This window comes from Arachis hypogaea, chromosome 4, assembly GCF_003086295.3.
Source record: "Arachis hypogaea cultivar Tifrunner chromosome 4, arahy.Tifrunner.gnm2.J5K5, whole genome shotgun sequence".
Taxonomy (NCBI): domain Eukaryota; kingdom Viridiplantae; phylum Streptophyta; class Magnoliopsida; order Fabales; family Fabaceae; genus Arachis; species Arachis hypogaea.
In genome coordinates this window covers 86140111-86156965 of record NC_092039.1, presented here as the reverse complement: position 1 = coordinate 86156965, position 16855 = coordinate 86140111, and positions in this window count along the sequence as shown.

The window sequence follows — 16855 nt, the reverse complement described above, 5'->3', positions numbered from 1 at the left end:
AACATGGCAGCAAGGAGCGTTACCATCCAGGAGGAAGGAGCTCCTGATTTTACAATGCAACCGTTCCAAGCACATCATCCAGCGGTAGTGATGAGCGGATAATTTGTACGCTTTTTGGCATTGTTTTTAGTATGTTTTTAGTATGATCTAGTTAGTTTTTAGTATATTTTTATTAGTTTTTAGTTAAAATTCACTTTTCTGGACTTTACTATGAGTTTGTGTGTTTTTCTGTGATTTCAGGTATTTTCTGGCTGAAATTGAGGGACCTGAGCAAAAATCTGATTCAGAGACTAAAAAGGACTGCAGATGCTGTTGGATTCTGACCTCCCTGCACTCGAAGTGGATTTTCTGGAGCTACAGAAGCCCAATTGGCGCGCTCTCAATGGCGTTGGAAAGTAGACATCCTGGGCTTTCCAGCAATATATGATAGTCCATACTTTGCTCAAGATTTGATGGCCCAAACCGGCGTTCAAAGTCACCCTCAGAATTCCCAGCGTTAAACGCCGAAACTGGCACAAGAATGGGAGTTAAACGCCCAAACTGGCACCAAAGCTGGCGTTTAACTCCAAGAGGAGTCTCTACACGAAAATGCTTCATTGCTCAGCCCAAGCACACACCAAGTGGGCCCGGAAGTGGATTTTTATGTCATTTACTCATCTTTGTACACCCTAGGCTACTAGTTCTCTATATATAGGACCTTTTACTATTGTATTTGAAAAAAAAAGAAAATCTTTTGGACATCTAGTTCTTAGATCATTGGGAGGCTGGCCATTCGGCCATGCCTAGACCTTGTTCTTATGTATTTTCAACGGTGGAGTTTCTACACACCATAGATTAAGGTGTGGAGCTCTGCTGTACCTCGAGTATTAATGCAATTACTATTGTTCTTCTATTCAATTCCGCTTGTTCTTGTTCTAAGATATCACTTGTTCTTCAACTTGATGAATGTGATGATCCGTGACACTCATCATCATTCTCACCTATCAACGTGTGACTGACAACCACCTCCGTTCTACCTTCGATTGGGTGAATATCTCTTGGATTCCTGATACACGATGCATGGTTGATCGCCTGACAACCGAGTGCTCGCCTGACAACCGAGCCAGCCATTCCGTGAGATCAGAGTCTTCGTGGTATAGGCTAGAACTGATGGCGGCATTCAAGAGAATCCAGAAGGTCTAACCTTGTCTGTGGTATTCTGAGTAGGATTAAATGACTGAATGACTGTGACGTGCTTCAAACTCCTGAGGGTGGGGCGTTAGTGACAGACGCAAAAGAATCACTGGATTCTATTCCGGCCTGATCGAGAACCGACAGATGGATAGCCGTGCCGTGACAGGGTGCGTTGAACATTTCCACTGAGAGGATGGGAGGTAGCCACTGACAACGGTGAAACCCTTGCTTAAGCTTGCCATGGAAAGGAGTAAGAAGGATTGGATGAAGACAGTAAGAAAGCAGAGAGACGGAAGGGACCAACATCTTCATACTCTTATCTGAAATTCCTAACAATGAATTACATAAGTATCTCTATCTTTATCTTTATGTTTTATTCGTATATCACCATACCCATTTGAGTTTGCCTGACTAAGATTTACAAGGTGACCATAGCTTGCTTCATACCAACAATCTCTGTGGGATCGACCCTTACTCGCGTAAGGTTTATTACTTGGACGACCCAGTACACTTGCTGGTTAGTTGTGCGAAGTTGTGTTTATGCCATGGTATTGAACACCAAGTTTTTGGATTCATTACCGGGGATTATTTGATTTGTGAAAAGTATTGATCACAATTTCGTGCACCAAGTTTTTGGCGCCGTTGCCGGGGATTGTTCGAGTATGGACAACTGACGGTTCATCTTGTTGCTTAGATTAGGTATTTTTTTTCAGAGTTCTCAAGAATGAATTCTAGAGTTTCATGATGATCTGTTGAAATCTGGCTGGCTGTGAAGCCATGTCTAATTTCATTGGACCGAGGTTTCAACTTATCATCACAAGAGCTTGTTGATTTCTATCAATCTTGCTGTTGGAGCAGTGATCTGCTAAGGCTTGGCTGGCCTTTGGCCATGTCTAGTGTTTTGGACCGAAGCTTTCTTTGAAAGCTTGGCTGGCTGTGAAGCCATGTCTAATTCCTGGACCGGAGTCTTAGACTAAACATTGCATGATTCCTGGAATTCTCATTAAGAATTTTGATACCTTCATTTTCTTTTTCCACTTAATTTTCGAAAAAAAATTTAGAAAATCATAAAATCCAAAAATTTCTTGTTTGAGTCTAGAGTCTCATTTTAAGTTTGGTGTCAATTGCATATTTCTGTTTTTCTTGCATTCATTCATGTGTCCTGTGTGATTTTCAAAGTTATTCTTGATGATTTACTTGCTCTAATCTTTGAATTCTATTGACTTGAGTGTTTCGTGTGTCTCATATGCATTCTCATTTTGTTAGTGTCAGTAGTATACAAACTGCTAAGTTTGGTTTCTTGCATGCGTTGTTATTTGATTTTAGTTGCATTTTGGTTATTCCTTATTATTAAAAATCCAAAAATATTTTTAATTTGTCTTTTCAAGTCAATAATACAGAGAATTAAAGATTCAGAACATACAGCAGAGGAATTATACAGAAAAAGCTGGGCGTTCAAAACGCCCAGTGAAGAAGGACAGACTGGCGTTTAAACGCCAGCCAGGGTACCTGGTTGGGCGTTTAACGCCCAAAAGGGTAGTATTTTGGGCGTTAAACGCCAGAATGTGCACCATTCTGGGCGTTTAACGCCAGGATGGCACAAGAAGGAAGATTTTGTTTTTAATGCAATTTTTTTTCAAGTTTTCAAAGTTTTTCAAAATCAAATCTTTTTCAAATCAATCTTTTCAATCAAATCTTTTTCAAAATCAATTTCTTTCCATTTTCAAAAATACTTGCTATCAATTAATGATTTGATTCAACATTTCAAGTATGTTGCCTTTTCTGTTGAGAAAGGTTTAATGTTTGAATCATATCTTTTCTTGATAGCCAAGTCATTAATTTTCAAAATCAAATTTTTTTTTAAAATGTTTTTCAAATCATATCTTCTCAATCACATCTTTTTAAAACCAATCATATCTTCTTAACCACATCTTTTTCAAAATAACTTTCAATCAAATCTTTTTGATTTCTAATTTCAAATTCTTTTTCAAAAATCACTTGATTTCTTTCCCACTTTTATTTTTGAAAATCAATTAGTGTTTTTCAAAATGTTTTCAAAATCTTTTACTTGATTTTCGAAAAATTACTTCCCCTCTTCTCACATCCTTCTATTTATGGACTAACACTATTCCTTAATACAAAATTCGAACTCCATCTTCTTTGATAAGTTCGAATTTTCTACTTCTGCCTTCTATTTTTCTTTTCCTCTGACACCTCAAGGAATCTCTATACTGTGACATAGAGGATTCCACATTTTCTTGTTCTCTTCTCTTTCTTATGAGCAGGAGCAAGGACAAAAGCATTCTTGTTGAGGCTGACCCTGAACCTGAAAGGACCTTGAAGCGAAAACTAAGAGAAGCTAAGGCACAATTCTCTGTAGAGGACCTAACAGAAATCTTCAAAGAAGAAGAACACATGGCAGCCGAAAACAACAACAATGCCAACAATGCAAGGAAGGTGCTGGGTGACTTTACTGCACCTACTCCCGACTTCTATGGGAGAAGCATATCTATCCCTGCCATTGGAGCAAACAACTTTGAGCTTAAGCCTCAATTAGTTTCTCTGATGCAACAGAATTGCAAGTTCCATGGACTTCCATTGGAAGATCCTCATCAGTTTCTAGCTGAATTCTTGCAAATCTGTGACACTGTCAAGACTAATGGGGTTGACCCTGAAGTCTACAGACTTATGCTATTCCCTTTTGCTGTAAGAGACAGAGCTAGGACATGGTTGGACTCACAACCTAAAGAAAGCCTGGACTCTTAGGAAAAGCTAGTCAATGCCTTCTTGGCAAAGTTCTTTCCACCTCAAAAATTGAGTAAGCTTAGAGTGGAAGTCCAAACCTTCAGACAGAAGGAAGGAGAATCCCTCTATGAAGCTTGGGAAAGATACAAACAATTAATCAGAAAGTGTCCCTCTGACATGCTTTCTGAATGGAGCATCATAGGTATTTTCTATGATGGTCTCTCTGAACTATCCAAGATGTCTTTGGATAGCTCTGCTGGAGGATCTCTTCATCTGAAGAAGACGCCTACAGAAGCTCAAGAGCTGATTGAAATGGTTGCAAATAACCAATTCATGTACACTTCTGAAAGGAATCCTGTGAACAATGGGACTAGTCAGAAGAAAGGAGTTCTTGAGATAGACACTCTGAATGCCATATTGGCTCAGAACAAAATATTGACTCAACAAGTCAATATGATTTCTCAAAGTCTGTCTGGAATGCAAAATGCACCAAGCAGTACTAAAGAAGCTTCATCTGAGGAAGAAGCTTATGATCCTGAGAACCCTTCAATAGAAGAGGTGAATTACATGGGAGAACCCTATGGAAACACCTACAATCCTTCATGGAGAAATCATCCAAATCTCTCATGGAAGGATCAACAGAGACCTCAACAAGGTTTCAACAACAATAGTGGTGGAAGAAACAGGTTTAGCAATAGCAAGCCTTTTCCATCATCTTCTCAGCAACAGACAGAGAGTTCTAAGCAGAATACCTCTGACTTAGCAACCATGGTCTCTGATCTAATCAAAACCACTCAAAGTTTCATGACTGAAACTAGGTCCTCCATTAGAAATTTGGAGGGACAAGTGGGTCAGCTGAGCAAGAAAATTACTGAACTCCCTCCTAGTACTCTTCCAAGCAATACAGAAGAAAATCCAAAAGGAGAGTGCAAAGCCATCAACATGGCCGAATTTGGAGAGGAGGAAGAGGCAGTGAACGCCACTGAGGAAGACCTCAATGGACGTCCGCTGGCCTCCAATGAGTTCCCCAATGAGGAACCATGGGAATCTGAGGCTCAAAATGAGACCATAGAGATTCCATTGGATTTACTTCTGCCATTCATGAGCTCTGATGAGTATCCTTCCTCTGAAGAGGATGAGTATGTCACTGAAGAGCAAGTTGCTAAATACCTTAGAGCAATCATGAAGCTAAATGACAAGTTATTTGGAAATGAGACTTGGGAGGATGAACCCCCTTTGCTCACCAAAGAACTGGATGACTTGTCTAGGCAGAAACTGCCTCAAAAGAGACAGGATCCTGGGAAGTTTTTAATACCTTGTACCATAGGCACCATGACCTTCAAGAAGGCCTTGTGTGACTTAGAGTCAAGTGTAAACCTCATGCCTCTCTCTGTAATGGAGAAATTAGGGATCTTTGAGGTGCAAGCTGCAAAAATCTCACTAGAGATGGCAGACAATTCAAGAAAACAAGCCTATGGACTCGTAGAGGATGTTCTGGTAAAAGTTGAAGACCACTACATCCCTGCTGATTTCATAGTCCTAGAGACTGGGAAGTGCATGGATGAATCCATCATCCTTGGCAGACCCTTCCTAGCCACAGCAAAGGCTGTAATTGATGTTGATAAAGGAGAGTTGATCATTCAAGTGAATGAAGAATCCTTGGTGTTTAAGGCTCAAGGATATCCCTCTGTCATCATGGAGAGGAAGCATGAAGAGCTTCTCTCAAAACAGAGTCAAACAGAGCCCCCACAGTCAAACTCTAAGTTTGGTGTTGGGAGGCCACAACCAACTTCTAAGTTTGGTGTTGAACCCCCACATTTAACCTCTAAGTTTGGTGTTGGGAGGTTCCAACATTGCTCTGAGTATTTCTGAGGCTCCATGAGAGCCCTCTGTCAAGCTACTGACATTAAAGAAGCGCTTGTTGGGAGGCAACCCAATGTTATATTTCATATATTTTTCTTTGTTATTTTATGTTCTTTTGTAGGTTGATGATCATGAGAAGTCACAAAACCAATTGAAAAAGCAAAAACAGAATGAAAAGCAGAAAGAAAAACAGCACACCCTGGAGGAGAGCGTGCTGGCGTTTAAACGCCAGTAAGGCTAGCTGTTGGGCGTTTAACGCCCAGTCTGGCACCATTCTGGGCGTTTAACGCCAGAAAGGGGCACCAGACTGGCGTTAAACGCCAGAAAAGGGCAAGAAGCTGGCGTTAAACGCCAGAAATGGGCACCAGCCCGGCGTTTAACGCCAGAATTGGCTAAAAACGCCATTTTGCATGCCATTTGGTGCAGGGATGACTTTTCCTTGACACCTCAGGATCTGTGGACCCCACAGGATCCCCACCTACCCTACCACTCTCTCTCTCTTCTTCACCCATTACCAATCACCTCAAAACCTCTTCCCCAAAAACCCTTCACCTATCAAATCCCATCTTTCTCTTCACCACTCACATCCATCCTTCATAAAACCCCACCTACCTCACCATTCAAATTCAAACCACTTTCCCTCCCAAACCCACCCATACATGACCGAACCATGAGCCCCCCTCTCCTATATAAACCCATCTTCACTCCTTCATTTTCACACATCCTCAACACAACTTTTTCCCCTTTTTGGCCGAACACAAAGCCATTCCCTTCTTCCTTATTTCTTCTTCTTCTACTCTCTTCTTTCTTCTTTTGCTCAAGGATGAGCAAACCCTTTAAGTTTGGTGTGGTAAAAGCATTGCTTTTTGTTTTTCCATAACCATTTATGGCATCCAAGGCCGGAGAAACCTCTAGAAAGAGGAAAGGGAAGGCAAAAGCTTCTATTTCTGAGTCATGGAAGATGGAGAGATTCATCTCAAGGGTGCATCAAGACCACTTCTATGAAGTTGTGGCCTTGAAGAAAGGTGATCCCCGAGGTCCCCTTTTCACTCAAAAAGAGTGAATATCCAGAGATCCGACATGAGATCCGAAGAAGAGGTTGGGAAGTTCTTACCAACCCCATTCAACAAGTCGAAATCTTAATGGTTTAAGAGTTCTATGCCAATGCATGGATCACCAAGAACCATGATCAAAGTGTGAACCCGGATCCAAAGAATTATCTTACTATGGTTCGGGGGAAATACTTGGATTTTAGTCCGAAAAATGTAAGGTTGGCATTCAACTTGCCCATGATGCAAGGAGATGAACATCCTTACACTAGAAGGGTCAACTTTGATCAAAGGCTGGACCAAGTCCTCACAGTCATATGTGAAGAGGGCGCCCAATGGAAGAGAGATTCAAGAGGGAAGCCGGTTCAATTGAGAAGGCATGACCTCAAACCCGTGGCTAGAGGATGGTTGGAGTTTATCCAACGCTCAATCATTCCCACTAGCAACCGGTCCGAAGTTACCATAGACCGGGCTATCATGATTCATAGCATCATGATTGGAGAAGAAATAGAAGTGCATGAGGTTATATCTCAAGAACTTTATAAGGTGGCGGACAAGTCTTCTACCTTGGCAAGGTTAGCCTTCCCTCATCTCATTTGTCACCTCTGTTATTCAGTTGGAGTTGACATAGAGGGAGACATCCCTATTGATGAGGACAAGCCCATCACTAAGAAGAGGATGGAGCACACAAGAGACCCCACTCATCATGAGATCCCTGAGATACCTCAAGGGATGCACTTTCCTCCACAAAACTATTGGGAGCAACTAAACACCTCCCTAGGAGAATTGAGTTCCAACATGGGACAACTAAGGGTGGAGCATCAAGAACACTCCATCATCCTCCATGAAATTAGAGAAGATCAAAGAATCATGAGAGAGGAGCAACAAAGACAAGGAAGAGACATTGAGGAGCTCAAGCACTCCATAGGATCTTTAAGAGGAAGAAAGAGCCGCCATCACTAAGGTGGACCCGTTCTTTAATTTCCTTGTTCTTTATTTTCCTGTTTTTCGAATTTTAGTGCTTATGTTTGTCTATGTTTGTGTCTTGTGATCATTAGTGTCTTAGTGTCTATGCCTTAAAGTTATGAATGTCCTATGAATCCATCACCTTTCTTGAATGAAAAATGTGCTTAATTGAAAAAGAAAAGAATTGCATGAATTTTGAATTTTATAACAGTTTAATTATTTTGATGTGGTGGCAATACTTTTGTTTTCTGAATGTATGTTTAAACAGTGCATATGTCTTTTGAATTTGTGGTTCATGAATATTGGCTCTTGAAAGAATGATGAAAAAGGAGACATGTTACTGAGGATCTGAAAAATCATAAAAATGATTCTTGAAGCAAGAAAAAAAGCAGTGAATACAAAAAAAAATATATATATATATTCGAAAAAAAAAGAGAGAAAAAGAAAAAGAAAAAAAAGAAAGAAAAAGAAAGAAATAAAGTTGTGATCCAAGGCAAAAAGAGTGTGCTTAAGAACCCTGGACACCTCTAATTGGGGACTCTAGCAAAGCTGAGTCACAATCTGAAAAGGTTCACCCAATTATGTGTCTGTGGCATGTATGTATCCGGTGGTAATATTGGAAGACAGAGTGCTTTGGGCCACGGCCAAGACTCAATAAGTAAGTTGTGTTCAAGAATCATCATACTTAACTAGGAGAATCAATAACACTATCTGGATTCTGAGTTCCTAAAGAAGCCAATCATTCTGAATTTCAAAGGATAGAGTGAGATGCCAAAACTGTTCAGAGGCAAAATGCTAAAAGCCCCGCTCATCTAATTAATACTGATCTTCACAGATGTTTTTGGGATTCATTGTATATTCTCTTCTTTTTATCTTGTTTGATTTTCAGTTGCTTGAGGACAAGCAACAATTTAAGTTTGGTGTTGTGATGAGCGGATAATTTGTACGCTTTTTGGCATTGTTTTTAGTATGTTTTTAGTATGATCTAGTTAGTTTTTAGTATATTTTTATTAGTTTTTAGTTAAAATTCACTTTTTTGGACTTTACTATGAGTTTGTGTGTTTTTCTGTGATTTCAGGTATTTTCTGGCTGAAATTGAGGGACCTGAGCAAAAATCTGATTCAGAGACTAAAAAGGACTGCAGATGCTGTTGGATTCTGACCTCCCTGCACTCGAAGTGGATTTTCTGGAGCTACAGAAGCCCAATTGGCGCGCTCTCAACGGCGTTGGAAAGTAGACATCCTGGGCTTTCCAGAAATATATGAGAGTCCATACTTTGCCCAAGATTTGATGGCCCAAACCGGCGTTCAAAGTCACCCTCAGAATTCCCAGCGTTAAACGCCGAAACTGGCACAAGAATGGGAGTTAAACGCCCAAACTGGCACCAAAGCTGGCGTTTAACTCCAAGAGGAGTCTCTACACGAAAATGCTTCATTGCTCAGCCCAAGCACACACCAAGTGGGCCCGGAAGTGGATTTTTATGTCATTTACTCATCTTTGTACACCCTAGGCTACTAGTTCTCTATATATAGGACCTTTTACTATTGTATTTGAAAAAAAAGAAAATCTTTTGGACATCTAGTTCTTAGATCATTGGGAGGCTGGCCATTCGGCCATGCCTAGACCTTGTTCTTATGTATTTTCAACGGTGGAGTTTCTACACACCATAGATTAAGGTGTGGAGCTCTGCTGTACCTCGAGTATTAATGCAATTACTATTGTTCTTCTATTCAATTCCGCTTGTTCTTGTTCTAAGATATCACTTGTTCTTCAACTTGATGAATGTGATGATCCGTGACACTCATCATCATTCTCACCTATCAACGTGTGACTGACAACCACCTCCGTTCTACCTTCGATTGGGTGAATATCTCTTGGATTCCTGATACACGATGCATGGTTGATCGCCTGACAACCGAGTGCTCGCCTGACAACCGAGCCAGCCATTCCGTGAGATCAGAGTCTTCGTGGTATAGGCTAGAACTGATGGCGGCATTCAAGAGAATCTGGAAGGTCTAACCTTGTCTGTGGTATTCTGAGTAGGATTCAATGACTGAATGACTGTGACGTGCTTCAAACTCCTGAGGGCGGGGCGTTAGTGACAGACGCAAAAGAATCACTGGATTCTATTCCGGCCTGATCGAGAACCGATAGATAGATAGCCGTGCTGTGACAGGGTGCGTTGAACATTTCCACTGAGAGGATGGGAGGTAGCCACTGACAACGGTGAAACCCTTGCTTAAGCTTGCCATGGAAAGGAGTAAGAAGGATTGGATGAAGACAGTAAGAAAGCAGAGAGACGGAAGGGACCAGCATCTTCATACTCTTATCTGAAATTCCTACCAATGAATTACATAAGTATCTCTATCTTTATCTTTATGTTTTATTCGTATATCACCATACCCATTTGAGTTTGCCTGACTAAGATTTACAAGGTGACCATAGCTTGCTTCATACCAACAATCTTTGTGGGATCAACCCTTACTCGCGTAAGGTTTATTACTTGGACGACCCAGTACACTTGCTGGTTAGTTGTGCGAAGTTGTGTTTATGCCATGGTATTGAACACCAAGTTTTTGGATTCATTACCGGGGATTATTTGATTTGTGAAAAGTGTTGATTACAATTTCGTGCACCAGGTAGCTACAGATTTTGAAATAAAGACCGCACTGCTAAATTTGATGCCCTAGTTTCATGGCTTACCTGCTCAAGAGCCCATCAAGCACTTGAGTGATTTCTAGGCCGCCTGTTCTACTGTCAGGCATGATGGTACTGATGAAACTTCAATTTTGCTGAAAGCTTTCCCGTTTTCTCTTGAGGGAAAAGCAAGAGAGTGGTATTACACTCAACCTCTAGCCAATGTATCCAACTGGGATACACTCAGAAAGGAGTTTTTGGAGAAATTCTTTCCATCTGAAGTTACTGATAAACTGAGGAAGGATATTTCCACCATTGTTCAGGATGACAATGAATCTCTTTTTGAATACTGGGAGCACTTTAATAATCTTCTGGAAGCATGCCCCCACCACATGATTGATAAGATAGTGTTACTCAGCTACATCACACAGGGTATGAGGCCCCAAGATAAGACCACATTGGAAAGTGCTAGCAATGGGTCTATGAAGAAGTACAAAACCACTAATGAAGCATGGCAATTGATCAGTGATTTAGCTGAACCTACTAGGAACCAAAGGCAAAGGCAAAACCATTCAAAAGCCATTGCAGAAGTATCCTCTAACAGAGAGACTGTGGCTCTAGCTCAGAGTATATGTGAGATGACCAACTTACTGAAGCAGATACAATTGAATCAACAACAAGCTCAGCAAGCTCAACCCCCTCCACCACAGCAAAACCAACAGCTAGTCCCCCAGAGAGTTTGTGGAATCTGTGCTGATTATAGCCACTACACTGATGAATGCCTGCAGCTCCAACAAGAAGACAACATGGTAGCATCCACTCATAATTTCTATGACCGCCCCAACCAAGGGTACAATCAAGGTGGAAACAATAACCATGGATGGCAGGACAATTATAACCAGAATTGGAGGGACAACAATAACAGAGGAGGCAGAGATAATCTGGGAAATCAGAGGTGGAATAATAACAACAACAGGCGGCAGAATCAACCTTACAGAGCACCTCACCTGAGGCAAAACCAAGGACCACAGAATAATCAACAGCAGACCTCTCAATTTAATCATTCTTCTTCATCTCATAATGAAGAGTTACTACAATCTTTTGAGCGAAGACAGCAGGCCATGGAAAACAATATCATGAATAGTATTAATGCCAATTTGAATGGTCTGACTTCTACTTTGCAAGCTCTTGTCTCACAGATCAGAGCTTCACAAAATTCCAGTAACCAACCTTCAAGTTCCACTGGAATCCCCTCTCAACCATTACCCAATCCAAAGGGAGGCATTAATGCCATCACCCTGAGGTCCGGAACCACACTACAGGAGAGAAACCAGGAGGAGCCAAGCTCACCAGAACGCGCCTCGGCTGAAGAGGTGGTAGAAATAGAAGATGATAAAGAAGAAGAGGGCATACAGGACATAGCTGAAGACGAAATAGCTCAACCTCAAGAGGAAGCACCAAAAGGCGCAGACACTACAGACAACACTACTCCTATTCCATTTCCACAACTTGCAAGGAAGCCCAAGAAGCATCTAGAACCCGATCCTAAAATGGTAGAAATATTCAAAAAGGTCGAGGTAACTGTTCCTCTTTTTGATGTTATTCAGCAAGTACCTAAATATGCAAAGTTTCTAAAAGATTTATGTATCCATAAAGACAAAATTAATGAATTGGAAACTATTCCTTTAGGTAGTTCTATATCTACTTTAATGGAAGGACTACCCGAAAAATGTAGTGATCCAGGTCCTTGTATAGTTAGCTGTACTATTGGTGGTGTAGTAATTTATGATTGCATGTGTGATTTAGGAGCATGTGTCAGTATAATGCCTTTGTCTATATATGATATTTTGAGGCTCCCTCCCTTAAAAAGGTCGGCAGCTCGTTTTGTGTTAGCAGATAAAAGCATTATTACAGTGGCTGGAGTTGCTGAAGATGTTCTGGTGAATATTAAAGGGCTTACATTTTCCACTGATTTTTATATTTTGGAGATGCCCCATAATGATTTAGATAACCCATCATCAATCCTACTTGGAAGACCATTCCTGAAGACGTCAAAATTCAAATTGGATGCTTTTTCAGGAACATACTCCTTTGAAATAGATGGCCGCATTGTGATCTTTAATCTGAATGGAGTTATTAATAACCCTCCAGAAGATCGCTCTGTCTTCCAGTGTGATGTCATAGATGAAAGTGTAGCTGAAGTTAACAAGGAAGAGTTAGAAGAGAGGCACACTGGACAAGATCCAAGTGTGGGGACCCTCTTAACTGACAATGTGGGCACTTCATCATTTTCACAAGTTCTAGATACTCCAGAGCCTGCCCATGAACAGAAGTTAGAATTAAAACCACTCCCTCCACATCTCAAATATGCTTATCTTGGAGATGAGCAGAAGTTTCCAGTTATTATTGCAAGAGAACTTACTTCTCAACAAGAAGAGCAGTTACTTGATGTACTGAGGAAGCATAAGAGGGCAATTGGGTGGAGTTTGGCAGACATAGTAGGAATCAACCCTCAAGTATGTGAGCACAAAATATTTTTAGAAGAGGAAGCAAGACCTGTCCGTCAACCCCAAAGAAGATTGAATCCCACCATCTTGGAAGTCATCAAAAAGGAAGTGACCAGACTATTGGAAGCAGGTATCATATATCCCTTTCAGACAGTGAATGGGTAAGCCCAGTACAAGTGGTGCCCAAGAAGTCTGGAGTCACTACAGTAAAGAATGAGCATGGAGAGCTCATAGCAACTAGAGTTCAGAATGCTTGGAGAGTCTGCATTGATTACAGGCGTCTCAACCAAGCTATCCGTAAGGATCACTACCCACTTCCATTCATTGATCAAATGCTGGATCGCCTGTCAGGTAAATCACATTATTGCTTTTTAGATGGTTACACAGGTTATTTCCAGATTCATATAGCCCTTGAGGATCAGGAAAATACCACTTTTACATGTCCTTTCGGAACATATGCTTATAAGAGAATGCCCTTTGGCTTGTGCAATGCACCAGCTACCTTCCAAAGGTGCATGATGAGTTTTTTCTCTGACCTTATTGAGGATTGTATGGAAGTTTTTATAGACGATTTTAGCGTTTATGGTGATTCTTTTAGCCTTTGCTTAGATGGATTATCTAGAGTATTAAATAGATGTGTTAATACAAACCTTGTATTAAATTTTGAAAAATGTCACTTTATGGTAAAACAAGGGATTGTATTAGGACATGTGGTATCTAATAATGGTATTTCTGTAGACCCAGCAAAGGTGAATGTTATTTCTAGTTTAGCTTACCCCTCCTCTATGAGGGAAGTCCGTTCGTTCCTTGGCCATGCAGGTTTTTACAAGAGATTTATCAAGGACTTTAGTAAGGTAGCACTTCCCTTATCCAGATTACTGCAGAAGGATATTGAGTTCGAGTTCAGTGATGATTGCAAATAAGCGTTTGATAAGCTGAAGACTGCTCTGACTCAAGCTCCAATTGTGAGAGGACCAGACTGGAGCCAGCCATTTGAAATCATGTGCGATGCTTCCAACCATGTAGTAGGAGCAGCGCTGGCTCAGCATGAAGGTAAGGATCCTTTTGTTATTGCGTATGCGTCTAAGACTTTAGTCACTGCCCAGTCCAATTATACTACTATTGAGAAAGAGCTTCTTGCTATTGTTTTTGCTCTGGATAAATTCCGAGCTTATCTACTTGGTACTAGAGTAGTAGTGTATTCAGAGCACGCAACTTTAAAGTATCTATTAGCTAAAAAGGAATCCAAACCAAGACTTATACGTTGGATACTGTTGTTACAAGAATTTGATTTAGAAATAAAGGATAGAAGTGGTAATCAAAATTTAGTGGCAGACCATTTGAGTCGTCTTGAGCATATTAAGGATGATTCTACTCCTATAGATGACAATTTTCCTTTTGATAACCTACAAGCAAGATATACGGTAGCCCCTTGGTATGCACCTGTTGTTAATTATTTGGTTAGCTGATGAGCGGATAATTTGTACGCTTTTTGGCATTGTTTTTAGTATGTTTTTAGTATGATCTAGTTAGTTTTTAGTATATTTTTATTAGTTTTTAGTTAAAATTCACTTTTCTGGACTTTACTATGAGTTTGTGTGTTTTTCTGTGATTTCAGGTATTTTCTGGCTGAAATTGAAGGACCTGAGCAAAAATCTGATTCAGAGACTAAAAAGGACTGCAGATGCTGTTGGATTCTGACCTCCCTGCACTCGAAGTGGATTTTCTGGAGCTACAGAAGCCCAATTGGTGCGCTCTCAACGGCGTTGGAAAGTAGACATCCTGGGCTTTCCAGAAATATATGATAGTTCATACTTTGCTCAAGATTTGATGGCCCAAACCGGCGTTCAAAGTCACCTTCAGAATTCCCAGCGTTAAATGCCCAAACTGGCACAAAAGCTGGCGTTTAACTCCAAGAGAAGTCTCTACACGAAAATGCTTCAATGCTCAGTCCAAGCACACACCAAGTGGGCCCGGAAGTGGATTTTTATGTCATTTACTCATCTCTGTAAACCCTAGGCTACTAGTTCTCTATATATAGGACCTTTTACTATTGTATTTTCATCTTGGGACATCTAGTTCTTAGATCATTGGGAGGCTGGCCTCACGGTCATGCCTAGACCTTGTTCTTATGTATTTTCAACGGTGGAGTTTCTACACACCATAGATTAAGGTGTGGAGCTCTGCTGTACCTCGAGTATTAATGCAATTACTATTGTTCTTCTATTCGATTCCGCTTGTTCTTGTTCTAAGATATCACTTGTTCTTCAACTTGATGGATGTGATGATCCGTGACACTCATCATCATTCTCACCTATGAACGTGTGCCTGACAACCACCTCCGTTCTACCTTAGATTGGGTGGATATCTCTTGGATTCTTTAACCGGAATCTTCGTGGTATAAGCTAGAACTGATGGCGGCATTCAAGAGAATCCGGAAGGTCTAAACCTTGTCTGTGGTATTCTGAGTAGGATTCAATGATTGAATGACTGTGACGAGCTTCAAACTCCTGAGGGTTGGGCATTAGTGACAGACGCAAAAGAATCACTGGATTCTATTCCGACCTGATTGAGAACCGACAGATGGATAGTCGTGCCGTGACAGGGTGCGTTGAACATTTCCACTGAGAGGATGGGAGGTAGCCACTGACAACGGTGAAACCCTTGCATACAGCTTGCCATGGAAAGGAGTAAGAAGGATTGGATGAAGACAGTAGGAAAGCAGAGAGACGGAAGGGACAAAGCATCTTCATACGCTTATCTGAAATTCCCACCAATGAATTACATAAGTATCTCTATCTTTATCTTTATGTTTTATTCATCATCCATAACCATTTGAGTTTGCCTGACTAAGATTTACATGGTGACCATAGCTTACTTCATACCAACAATCTCTGTGGGATCGACCCTTACTCGCGTAAGGTTTATTACTTGGACGACCCAGTACACTTGCTGGTTAGTTGTGCGAAGTTGTAGTGATCACAATTTCGTCCACCAAGTTTTTGGCACCGTTGCCGGGGATTGTTGAGATTGGACAACTGACGGTTCATCTTGTTGCTTAGATTAGGTATTTTTTTTCAAAATTCTCAAGAATGAATTCTAGAGTTTCATGATGATCTGTTGAAGTCTGGCTGGCTGTGAAGCCATGTCTAATCTTATTGGACCGAGGTTTCAACTTATCATCACAAGAGCTTGTTGATTTCTGTTCCGAGGGTTTACCTGAAACGTGCAGCTCGGTCGTCTGGAGAGGCCCGAGGTGGGGGTTCGGTGACCCGAGGTTGATATGCGGAATGGTTGGTGGTTGTACCTGCAATGACACTCCGATGCTTAAGTTAGCATGGGTCCAAGCAGATATGTGTAGATGTGGAATGAATGCCATACCTGGGTGCTCCAGTGTATTTATAGTAGTTGGCCGTGATCTTCCCTGGATAAGATATTCTTTATCTTATCTTATCTTTTGGGAGTTTTATCTCTATCTTTGTGGAACCGCCTTTTCTAGGCCTTTTCGGCCTTTAGGTTTGGGCTGCGTTCCTTTTGATGGGCCTTCCTTGCTCTTTGTCCGAGGTCCGACCTTTAGGTGTGAGCTTCAGGACAAGGTCGGACCTCTTACGAATTTGCCGAGTTGGAGGACCCCGGTCAGGGTATGAACAGTGCCCCTGCCCGAGTTCGTCCTCTTTGGGAGGTCGTGCTCGGGCATAGTAGTTTTTCAAAATTCAAAAATGGCCGTTCCTGCATTTATTGCATTTTACCGTTTTTCCTCGATTTCCGTTCGGGCTCTGTGAAGGCTTTATTTATTTGCTCCCTTCCTCTTTTCTGCGTTTTGTTTTTCTTATGCTTTTACGAGCACCGCTTCTTCTTTCTCTTTGTTCTGCTTTCCCGAATCTTTCTGTGTGTCTTTCCGGGGTTTCCTCTGTG